At 41.6% G+C, this 10,171-nt stretch overlaps 1 long non-coding RNA gene across 1 annotated transcript; it reads left to right on the forward strand.

Moving 5' to 3' along the window:
- The first annotated feature begins 8,217 nt into the window (after positions 1-8,217).
- On the forward strand, positions 8,218-9,831 carry LOC105504987. Its single transcript, XR_001000679.1, has 2 exons — positions 8,218-9,423; positions 9,514-9,831. It is a non-coding gene; the product is annotated as an uncharacterized LOC105504987 (long non-coding RNA).
- Positions 9,832-10,171: the final 340 nt, after the last annotated feature.

Here is a 10,171-nt window from a genome sequence, read left to right on the forward strand (position 1 = left end):
ATGGACCTAGCCCACACTTGGTGCTTTCTGGGGTTTTGCTGACTGCAATAAAAAATTATCAATCTTTGATACTTCGGGGGTTGTTTTTGTATAGATCAAACTGAGATGAAGTATTTTTCTTAGAAAAGACCCCAGGATAGTGCCAGAGGGGGAACAAAGAATTTAGTTTTCTCTTATTTTTGTAGTATTTTCTAAAATTGTTCTTAGCAGGTAATACTTATTAAATACCAGAGGCAAATGAAATATTATAAAGTAAATTGAAGCATAACAAAACAAATGACAGATTTTACAATTTAGCAAAACGTGAAATATTTCTGTCTTAATGTTTTCAATGTGCCTGTTAGCAACATAAATTGTGGTCTAAAAAGGCCATGCAGTCTTGCAACATTTGTTTGCTATCAGCATCTTAGAGGAAGTAAAGAAGCTGGGATTGTTCATCTTTCTGAAGTGTATTGGGGGTAGGTTGATATTCTATCAGCACAAAAATTTTATTTTGAAAACCAGGATGTTGTTTCAAGGACTATGTGGGGGCATATCACCGGCTTCCTTATCAGGGAGGCACACAAATTCTTCTAAGACTCTTACTAATCTTTGAAATAAGATAAGTGTAGTATTTAATTTCAAAATATGGCCTCTTTCAGTGATAAAAGCAAAGCCATCATTTCTAAAACTGTGAAGGCAATGGAAATCTTTGTAAAACTATCTCTCAGTAGGGACATATAGATCAATAGAAGCAGTTTAGTCCTTGAAAGCTATTATTTGGGGACTTTCTCAAATGTGGGAAAGGCAAGGTTTCTGGAAGCCACTGGGAAAGGTTTTGGCTTTGGCAATGATTATTAAGAAGAAATAATTATATATGTACCCGTTTTCACCCAACATTTTTTTTTTTTTTTTTGAGTCAAGTCTTGCTGTGTCATCCAGGCTGGAATGCAGTGGCACAATCTCTGCTCACTGCAGCCTCTGCCTCCCAGGTTCAAGCGATCCTCTCACCTCAGCCTCCCAAATAGCTGGGATTACAAGCTTGTACCACCACACTTGGCTAACTTTTGTATTTATAGTAGAGACGGGGTTTTACTGTGTTGTTGACCTCAGGTGATTTGCCTGCCTTAGCCTCCAATGTGCTGGGATTACAGGCATAAGCCACCCTTTAATAAGAAGGCAGGTTTTTCAGAGAATGACAACAGTGGAAATTACCTTAAGGGCAACAGAGATTCATGTGATCCTTTGACAATCTGTGTGAGAAGTTGAACTCACATATTCTACCTTGCATTTTGGGTGTCAGGGAATCAGTAGCACCTTAAAAATAACTGCAACAGGATAAAGGATGAGAGGAAAAAATAAACACTGTTAACAAATAGTTTATTAAGGAAGGAAGTTAAATGAAGCACACTGAACTAGTCATGTGCAGAATAAATATAGACAAGCACACTTCCAGAGATACACTAGAAAAAAAACCCAACCCAGATACACTGAAAGGAGCCGAAAGGTAGAGATAATAGCTAAGCGGGCTAAGATATTGGCTATTGTTTAGGAGGAAGAACCTCACATAGAAGGATAAATGTTGAAAATAGAACTGAGCATTACTTGGGGGAAGAAACCACTTTGACCAAAAATATATATATATATATTTTTTACATATATATAGCATTAGACGAAGCTCTTAACATTCTAATGTGGTATGGGAAGGCAAACCATGCTTTTTAAAGATGAATTTTTAAAGAGCATTAGAAAAGGAGTCACTACTTCTTATTCCAGCTGTCAGGAACAGACAGTTTAAAAGTTTAAGAAACAATTGTTTATTTAAATAAGTTTTGAATTGCTCTTCTTTTTCTGGGTAAAGGTACAGACATTCTTTGAGCCACAGGTCTGAAAGATTTTGTAATTGTTTATGTAATGTTTCCAACAGACATCAGCCCTCATGCTCCTTTAGACCAGCTCCAGAGAACCTTTTCCATAAAGGGCCAGAGAGTAAATATTTCAGGCTTTGCAGGCCATATGGCCTTTGTTGCAGCTCCTCAACTCTGTCATCGTAGCACAAAAGTGGCCATAGAGAATACATAAGTGAATGTGTGTGGCTGCATTCCAATAAAACTTTATTTACAAAAACAGGTGGAAAGATGCACTTAGCCCACGGCTGTAGTGTGCCAACCCCTGGCCCAGCCCATAGGTTGCTTCCAGGTGGTAGAATAATTGACACCTGCTTTCTATTCTGTCCATCTTTTTTCTTATGACCAATTTCATTAAATTGGACCAAATTCCTTATGCTGTACTGATGTGATAAGTCACATTTGGGTTTTTTATGTTTTCAGAAATGGCAGAGTTGAAGGTTTCTTTGATAGGCTTCTTCTATTCAGGAACGCTCTAAGAAAACATGATATGGAAGACCCAAAATTTCAAAATAGTAAATACAGGGAATAGTTATTCACCTAACAAGAATTTTCTTGCTTTGAAAAATAACTCCTTGAAGGGTTTCCCTAAAATGCTTCTGTCCTTCCCTGACACCACACTATTTATTTACAGACAATATCTTACTAAACAACATAGGAGGAAGCTGGGGAGAGAAAAATTGGCTAATTTATCAAAAAAGACTGTTAATTGAAGATCAAGCTAATACAGTGTATTTAAAGCAAAAAATGCAATGAAAAGGAAAACAATATTTATGTACTTTTCAGACACACAATTACCATCTGAAAAAAGATGTGATATTTTCAGCTCTCTGCTTCCACTCCAGATTCCATGGCCCCTTCGTTTATCAGTGCCAGTTTGGGTGCTGGTTCTGTGTGAAGTGAAATAATAAATATCTTGTATGTTAGCAATGACGGGCAGTCTACTGTTCACAGCAACAGGAAGTGTTCATTTTTAGATTGTAACATTATCTCTAAAAGATCAAGAATGGATAAAATAAGATCTGCTATTCAAGCTGACTAGACCCTGTGTCCTGTAATTTCCTTTGACCACTAGAATTCAGTAGAAACTTTCATATTTGAAAAGACTTGGGAAATTTCATTGCAAAGGATTATTTCATTTTATTATTGTCTTTTCCACTCAAACATCCGTTTTTAGGAAACCAGCACTAATTCTGATTAACTGAAGGAAAAAAAGCAACTAATTAATGGAGAAAGTATTATTTCTAATAAGAAATATTTTCATTCTTTTGATTTTATCCATGTTTGGTGAACAGATGTCCATTTGTGCTAAACCAGTGAATTTTGAAAAAATAAATAATGTAAAATAAGTAAAAAGGAAATGTAGCTAAAATCTCAAACACTTCAAAAAGAAAAGAAAAATATAACATTCTCCCTGGTAATGCTCCCCTTTTTGTTCATCAAATAACTTATGGATAACTGGGTTTCTCTCGACGCAGTGATTTGCCGTGCAGCTCTGTTTCTTACAACTTTGAGGTCATATCATTTACGTAATGATCTTGAAGAAGAAAGAAAATGCAAAGGGAAGTATGAAATAGCTGTAATCGGTTTCCTTTTAGAGTAGAAAAAAATTGATAAATTCTAAATGATCTTTGCTATTTTTTTAAAATTCCAGATTTACCTAAGACAGGATCTAATGTCATCTAAAACCATGCAAGGTGAAAAGCTGGAAAAGATGAGCTCTTTATACAGGCAGAAACGTTTTGTTTGTGGTTGATAGGGTAAAAATTCCAAGAGGAAAAGCTTGTGCTAGTTAAATCTGCTGAATGCCATCGCTTTCCATCTTCCCTATCTTGTATCTTCAACTTCTACCTTGAAATCTTCCTCTCACACTACAAACATATTCACACCTCTCCCACTAGGGAAAATAGCCTCATGAATCCTGAACTCCAGCTTAACCTGTTATGCTGCTGTCTTTTCTCTTTTCCTCTCACCTAGCTTCTTGAGAGAACAGTGTTTATTTCGTCTCCCTCACCTTACCTTCTCAATTCACTGCATCTTTCATCCCCTAGCCTAGGAATTTTTTACTCAATTGCTAAATATAGTGGGCCCTTTAAGTTTCCTTTTATGTTAAGATAGAGGCATGTATTGCCTTTTTTATTAAAATTTTCATATTGCCAGGCTTGATTCATTATTTGCGTGTGTATCTCTTTCAGTAGGATGGGTGTCCCAGGAGGGCTGAGATGTTATTTAATTTGAAACCTTAAGATGATGACAACGCCTGGCTTATGAAGGTTCGTAATAAATGTTTCTTAAACAGGTTTTTCCTAATTGGACTGCAATGATTTTTAGAAATGTGGAAGTACCAGGGTATTTATACAAACTTGTATTCTTGCTGGTTTGTTTAAATGATGTGGCCTATCTTTCCACATGGTTTGGGTTTGAGGGACTCGTTTCCTGTTTCTTTTAAATGATTTCTTGCTTTGAAACCATTTTGCTCTGAAACACCCCTGCGAGTTTAGCCCGCTCTCTCGGAGGAGGTCTGGGGCCCACAGCGGGCCTCCCAGTCACGTCTGGTGATGAGGCACGACATTGCATTGTTGGCTTAGCCGCCTGGGTGGTTGCCTGTTTGTGGGGAGAGGAAGTAGCTACATGAAAACCCTGGGGAAGCCAAATGTGGCCTCCACATCCAGGCAACTGGGGCTGGCTCCAGTGCAACAATGGCCGGCTACTTCTGAAAGAGCAGCTGGGACACAGCTTTCCCAGCTCACATTCTCATCAGATGTGTCCTTTATGCGACTTCTTCTTCTTCTTATTTTTTACCATCATTATAAACCAGTATCATCATATTCTAAAATTTTGGAAGATTAAAGACAAAAATCATTCCTATTATCTACACACATTGATACTTTGAGGTTGTCTTTGACAGTGCTTTCTGTCAGCATTTGAAAAAAATTGGTTGTCGTTATAGGGTCCACTTTTTTCACTTACTGGATCATAAGCAGTCTGTTGCTATGTGGTCGTATAATCATTTGAAATCAGGCCACTTTTATGCTACATTTTGTAAGTAAGGGAATCTTGAGGCATATATACCACCCTGAACAATGTTCCTGAAGAATTGAATTCCACTGTTGTCCATGAAGCACGAAGTCCAGGGAATTCCTATGACTCTAGGTGATGCTGTTAATCTGCAGCAGTTACTCCCTTTCTGTGGTCTTTCTACAAGTAAAGACTACCATACGGGTCAGGGTGCTTTTCTGGAGCAAAATTCACACAATTTTACTGAGTGATTCCAGTCTCCAGAGGTAATTACGTATGCAGAGAGAGATTTTATGTACCAGAATATTTATTTTAGTGCTTCTTGTTATATGTATGATTTTTAAAAATTTGTAACAATCTACAATGCCCGACAATTGAGGAATGATCAGATAAGAATGGGATAGGCTAATCTGCGTCTGAAGTTAAGCAGAAGTCAAAAAAGAGAGAAGCTGACCAGCATTTCTACACAGGTCAGTCAATGAGCAAAGTATGTGTCATATTAACTCCAGATGAGCTTTGAATTGCTCAGAAAACACCAAAACAAAGGCAAGTTCGTTTGGGAAATACTGAGGAGAGGTTAAGAATCATTTCCAAAAGACACAGCTGGGCAAATCCAATGTGGGAGAAAATGAAAATGTCAGTGATATTTGCTGTCACTCCAGCATCTTTCCTACAGACTTTCTTAGTTCTGTGGTCAAAATTTGCTTTTGCTTTTATTTGCATATTTTCTGCTCCCTCCCACAATGATCTCCACGTTGGGTATGCAAAAGGAGACCATTTTCCTTAAGAGTTTATTTTCATTTTTTCCTCTTCTGGGATGGTGGGGCTCGTGAGAAGCAAGAGAACACCTTGGTAGCCCGGTGCAGCCAGAAGCTCTTGCTGAATCTTGTGATGACATGCATGACTCCTGAGATTACACAGCCTTCCACATTCGAGCTGCTCTGAAGTCTCATGGACTAGCTATAAAATGGAAAGTTATAAAAAAGTACTGCTATTTGCTATCCATTGGAAGAAGAGCAGTGTTTATTGAGTGTGATGGTCATCACTAGGGCTGGTTACCATGCATTTTTAGTCTTCCTTGTCCCCTATTCTGGGCACAGGGCTGGAATTCATTTCCCGGACTTATATTGTAGTTGAGGTGGTATAATAGTTTTGGCTAATGAGTTATGGGGCAAAAGTGATGTGTGTCAATTATAGGCTGCACATTTTATTAGCAGTATAATTAACCACTGTCTTGTCCCCTCTGCCGTGACAACTAGCAAGGTTTGACACAGTTGTTTACAGAGCATTGTTTAAAAGATAAAATCACAAGACCGCTCAGAACAGGGAGTGACTATGAATTCAAACTCTTGATTTCTCAAAGGAGAGTTTCAGTGTGAAAGTAGTAAGTCCTCACATGGCCTTTTTTCTTTCCAAGTGGGGTAGGATGAGGCAGATTCTCCCCCCTGTAGCCTTCAGGCATGCCATTGTAGCCCATCCCTTGCTGAAGCACAAAAACCTATGTCTTGGCTGGAGCTTTCCTGGCTTCCAAGTCTAGACCTCTGTGCCCAGTGTGTCCCCATGTATTTGTGCATCAAGATTCAGTGAAGCCTTACGTGAACGAGATCAAGACCAGGAGTCACATTGCTTGGCTTGGCCATTTAACATCTGTGTGACCTTGATAAAGTTGAAATTAACCCCTCTCAGCTTTGGTTTGTTGTCTGTAAAATGGGGTTAGTAACAGTATCTTCCTCATAGGCTATTGCGAGCATTCAATGAGGTAATGCATGTAAAGTGCTTAGGATGGTACTTGGTACATGACAAGCACTCCTCTCTATCTGTGTGTATACTGATTCATTTTGTACATTTAGAAATAACCCATGCAAAGTAATCCTATCTCCATTTTAAGATTGTGAAGGTTTTTTCCTGCAAGACGAAAGAAGTCTTGGAGTAGCAGGTAACCAGTTTTTATTTTGTTGTATTTTTTAGCCACACCAAGGATGCAATACAGTCGGCCCTCTGTATCCGTCAGTTCTGCATCCATGGACTCAACCAACCGCAGATAAAAAATATTCAGAAAATAAATTCCACAAAGTTCCAAAAACCAGACCGTGAATTTGCCCCACACCAAGTACTACATTGAATCCAGGAGAATTGAGTGATGTGTAGGCATTGTTTAAGGCATTGTAAGTAATTTAGAGACGAAGTAACGGATAAGGGTGGATGTGCATAGGTTATATGCAAATATGTTGCATTTTACCTAAGGGACTTCGGCACCCAAGGTTTGGGTTATGGGTGGGAGTGTGTCCTGGAACCAATCCCAACGGATACGGGGGAATGACTGTACTTTGAAGGAAGAGAGTAGCAATGTTCAAAATGCAGGAAGTGAAAGAAACACAGAGAGCATTCTTTGGAAAGATACTTGAAGGTTTTTTTCTAATCCTCATTTCAAACCTGGGTTCCCACCCTTTTCCCACCAACTCAGAGACAACTTTTTCTGACACAAAGGGAGAAAAGAAAACATATTTTTGAACAACACTTTTTTCTTGGAGGTTTTCTTTTTGAAAACAATTTTTAAGTTTGTTTGAGGCAATTTTTACTGGGATGAACCAGCTTCTTTTGGCGGGTGGACAAGTCACTTCCCCTCTTAGATCTCATCTGCTTCTTATCTGTAAAATGAATGCATTAGGGTTGATAAGTCTTCCTATATCTGGTGTTCTTTGATTCTGCCATTCCCTGTTGAAGCCAGAGCCTAGGAATGTAGATCTGGAGGCTGTTTCTGTTTTAGATTGTGGACTAGAAATTAAGCACACACTGCCTCAACTCCCCCAGCTGCCTGAGACTTAAGAAAAAGTGAGACTGTAGCCCTTCAATTTGGCGTTAGAGCTCTCCGTGGCATTAACCTGCTGTTGGTTTAACGTGTGGGGCCAGAGGAAACGTGCTCGAAATCTGTGAACATGGTTGCTGCTGAACAAACGCGTTTTGCTTTCTTTCTTTTCCTTTTTTTCTTTTTCCCAGGAGTGAGGAGGGGGAGGAAAAAACTGGTCTTTGTTGTGAAGCCACGGTCCCAAACTTGAACCTAGAGGAATGTTACAGCTCTGAAAAAAAGGGAGCAGCCTTGCGATTAAGCACTCAGTCACAACAAGAGGGTAAGAACGTTCAAGGCACTGGATTGAAGAGACACAAAAGTCAGGAAATGACCCTTTCGTCGGGATTTCAGAGGCCGCAGAGGAGAAACAAAGTCCTCTCACAACTTGGGAAACTTCGGACCGTACCATCCCGAGGGGGCAGGGGTGGGGGAGGCCGGGAGAGGGCAGTGGAAATTGACATCTTCGCTCCCAACGAGCCGTGAGTAAACTGAGGATTTCCCGGCTGAAAGGACTCAGTGTCTGCCTGTCCCCGGCCCAGAAATGAAAGCGAGTTTCAGCCGATCCTCATTGTGGAGCCTGCTGAAAAAGCAGCCCGGGTCGCCCCGGCCAGCCCCGGCGTCCTGAATCGGAGCCCTGTGCGCGCCAGGCCGGGCCGCGCGCCCGGGTTGCAGGATGGCGTGCCCAGGCCAGCCCATCTGCGGCCGCGGGCCGGCGGGGAGGAAGCGTCCCTGGGGATGAATGGGGCTTTGTTCGTAGGCAGCCGCGGCTACCCTCTGCAGGCCCGGCCCGCACAACAGAGGCTGTATGCGACAGGAATGGAAATGAGCCTCAGGCCCTGCCCAAGGAGCCCCATCCCCTTCCCCGCGCAGGGCTGAGGAATGCTGGCCAGCCGGAAAGGAACCCTCGCTGGGAACGCCGCTCTCGCGCCTCTGAAACCCCATTGAGAAGAACCCTTTGATGCAATTAAAGCGTATTTCATTGCAGGCCTGGGAGGAGGGAACGACCGGCAAGCTTTTTTCTGTCTCGGACGTGTGTGTGCACCTTTGTGGGCCGGGTTACTTAGAGACCAGGCAGGAACTTGAGCTCCCTCTCTCGCAGACGTTCTGTAACACCAGAAAAGCGTACCCATAAACAGATTGGTTTTCACCAGGGGTGGGACCCAATTTGGACACGATCCAGGCTGACCTGCAGGCCGGGGTTCCTACTTTGAAAGGCTCTTTGGTGCGCCTTACACCCACCTTCCCTGCTGCAAAGGTTTAGGCGGAAAAGAAATTGCGTTTGCGGGAGGAAGTTGTTTCTGAGGTTACCGCTCAGCATTTTCCATTTTCTCAGTGGTGGGGTGGGCTGTGTCGCATATCCAGAAGTGATGTCACAGCCAGACCTGCAAAGTGATGTAACCTGCAAGTGTTGAAGGACGACGAGGGGACAGCTATTTTGATACTCGTATTATTTTATAACATCTCCCTACTTTTTCCATTGAGACAACTGTGTGACCTCAGAAAATCTACATAGCCTCTCTGAGCTTAATATTTGTTGTATGTTAAAGTGAATATCACAAAGCCAGAGAACGAATGTCATGAAGTTCTGGGTGCTTGTGGAATTCTTTTGAAGTTGGAGGTGGACACTTTATATACCTGCACACGTGGAAGATATGTGGGACTGGAACTCCAGTAAACCAAAAGATCCTGTTGGGACCTCTGTTTGGTTGCCATTGTGTCACTTTTTACTAGGGCTAATTGTCTAATGTGTCTTTCCACTAGTGTACGCCTCCTTGAGAACGTGAACCTTTAAACATCCACAGCAACAAAACAACAACAAACAAAGACAGAGTCCTGCACACTCTCCCAGGCTAGAGTGTAGTGTGCAATCGCAGCCTACAGTATCCTGGCCTCAAGCTATCCTGCCGCCCCACCTTGGCCTCCTGAAGGGCTCCAGTTACAGGAGGGAGCCACTGCACCCAGCCAAACCTGTCTTTTTTTCTGTATCTCCTGTGCTCAGAGCAGTCCCTGGCCCTGATAAGGGTTCAACAAATATGTCGAATGAATGACCGAATACATTCAGGAGTGTAGGGATTGATACTTGCTTGCTGGCTGTTTTCTGTTCCTTGTAAATCTAAATAAGAAATAGGGAGAGCATGGTAGGTCTTTGGGGTCCTCGGGCGAGGCATAAGTTCAGGAGAAGTTTGAAGAAAAGGGTTGGAAAACATATCTGAGAGCACAAACATGCTACAAGTGTTTCCTGAAATGACCCAAAGGAGAGCCCAGCACTCAGGTGGAGGAGTCATTTTTTCCAAGTGAGTGGATGGTTAATACTGGCAAATGTGAATCATGTTTTATATTCGTAAGAAGTGTGCCTAGTCAATCATTGATTCTTTAAACACCCCAGGGAAGCAGGGAGGGAAGAGTAGTGGCCATGCAT

The sequence above is a fragment of the Colobus angolensis genome, unplaced genomic scaffold (genome assembly GCF_000951035.1).
Source record: "Colobus angolensis palliatus isolate OR3802 unplaced genomic scaffold, Cang.pa_1.0 Scaffold97, whole genome shotgun sequence".
Lineage (NCBI taxonomy): Eukaryota > Metazoa > Chordata > Mammalia > Primates > Cercopithecidae > Colobus > Colobus angolensis.